We start from the raw sequence: 2,359 nt of genomic DNA, 5'->3' as shown, positions 1-2,359 counted from the left end.
AGGAATCAATTCCAAGTTTCCTGGCAGAGAATCAGAAAGGATGGCTGAGCAAGAAATGGCTCCCACTGCCACAGGGCAGGGATGGATGGGATATTGGGAATTGTTCCCTGGGAGGGTGGGAAGGCCCTGGAATAGAATTCCCAGAGCAGTTGTGCCTGCCCCTGGATCCCTGGCAATGCCCAAGGCCAGGGTGGACCATTCTGTGCTCAGAATAAACCTCCAACAGTCACCAATCCCAGAATCCCAGAATCCCAAAATCACAGAATCCCAGAATCCCAGAATCCCATAATCACTGAGTTGGAAGAGACCTTCAAGATCATCAAGTCCAACCCAGCCCCAACACCTCAGTTATCCCACGGCACCCAGTGCCACATCCAGGCTTTTTTTAAACACCATTCCAGAACTTTATCACTCTTTCTGTAAAAAACTTTTCCCTAACATCCAACCTAAATTTCTCTTGGTGCAGCTTGAGGCTGTGTCCTCTGGTTGTGTCAGTGTTGCTGGAGAAAGAGCCCAGCCCCAGCTGAGCACAGGCACCTTTCAGGGAGCTGTGGAGTCATAAGGAAATACCAAATAAAGCAACAACCTCCCTCCAAAACTGAAATATGTCAGCTGGGAGCCTTGCTGCCATGGCCCACCCTCAGCAGTGAGAGCTCAGCTGAGGGAGCCCCTGCTGACAGCACCAGCCTGGTGTTGGACAGGATGGGAGCTGGAGGGTGTGGAAATCTTAATTAAAGCACTGAAGTGCTGATTTTACAGAGGATCAGGAGATGGATGTGCAGCAGAACTTCTCCTCCCAAGGCAGAGAGAGCTTTGGAAGAGAACAGGGATCCAGGGGAGCTCAGAGGGATGTGCTCAGTACAGGCGTAGCTGAGGGTGGAAAACCATCAATGTCTGGATTAGCCAGGCCAGGAAACTCATTCCTACCCAGGGAAAGGGAGGCAAACCACAAATCCAGAAGGGAAATACCCCCTCCTGCTGTCCCCTGCAGTGCCACGAGCAGCGTTTGTGCTTATTCTCAAAAACCCAACACTTTCACACCAATCCTGCTTTCAATATGGGGCTTTGGAGGCAGAAATGGGAGAGCAGGACAGGTGTGACCTGGAGTGATGGGGACATTTTGGCACCTGCAGCCAGAGGTGCCCCAGGGTGACCAGCAGCAGAGGGTCACACCCTGCCACCAGCTCAGGGAGGTGTTTGCTGCTGGAATTGCAGATTTGGAATCTTTCCCTGCAAAATCTGCACTGCTGGAGGTCCTGTCTGCCTGAGCAACCCACCCAGAACCCCCCCAAGCACAGGGCTGAATTCCAGCTCTCCTGAGAGCCCAGGGGGAGCCAGCCGACATTTAGCAGGCATTTCAGACTCCGTCAGTCTGGCTATTTGTGCTGATGAAGCAACTCCGAGCCGCGGAGAGGGGAGGTGAAAGGAAGATGCCTGGAAATTGAGGCTCAGCAAAGAAGTGCTGCCTTTCCCAGGTCACTTAGCAGGAGCAGACCCTTTCTGCCTGGAAAGGGCAGACAGAAAGCAGACATGAAACCATAGGAAAGGAAGCAGGTTTCCCTCAGGCTGCCCAGATTTTGTGTAACAATATCCCCGGTGTCAAATGAGGGGGTTTATTTTTGCTCAGGGAGCTGCTGCCTGTGCTTTTGTTAGAGGTGGAGTGAGGAAGGATCTAAATATTCCCTGTTCCTCATCATGGAATCGCAGAATGCTTTGGGATCTGAAAGACCATCTCATTCCACACAGAAAAGCATTAAATCCTCATCTCCCACCTTCCCAAAAAAAGAAGTTTGGGAGTTTTCAACCCCCTCTGACTTCTCTTCCAATGGTACCACAAGAGCCTGGCACTACAATGGGAAAAATTTTGTTTGTTCCTGTGTTTGTGTCCCAAATTCCCCATTTCTAGATGGTTTTTTCTTCTTGTTGCAGCCTTCTCCCTCCCCACAAAGTATTTTTTGGGGGGGAAAGAAAGGGTTCTTTTCTTGTTTTATCCCCCAAGATAAAAGGTGGAGGCTACCCTGTGCCTGGGCAGAAACGGCCCTTTTAAAGTTCCCTGCACTGAAAGGAGTCAAGCCACTGTTGTTGTGGCTTCAGCAACAAAGCCTGGATTGTTTTTAAGGAACACTCAGCAAAAAAAAAAAGCTGCTTTTTGTGCCTCTCCCCCCCAGCAGGCCGCAGAGCTCACGTTCCTCCCCCAGGCAGCTCTCCCAGCAAAGCCTGCCTCGTGTGGGACGTGCTTTCCCTCCAGCCTGCAGGGAGCAAAGCCAGGCTGCTACAACTCCAGCATCACTCCGACATGATTCCCACTCCTGGGAGGGTCTGCAGGGCAGGAGGAGCAGCCCTGCAGCAGAAAATTCTG

The sequence above is a fragment of the Geospiza fortis genome, unplaced genomic scaffold, assembly GCF_000277835.1.
Source record: "Geospiza fortis unplaced genomic scaffold, GeoFor_1.0 scaffold69, whole genome shotgun sequence".
Taxonomy (NCBI): domain Eukaryota; kingdom Metazoa; phylum Chordata; class Aves; order Passeriformes; family Thraupidae; genus Geospiza; species Geospiza fortis.
The sequence above is the reverse complement of the archived record's forward strand: the minus strand, read 5'-3'. Positions refer to the sequence as shown.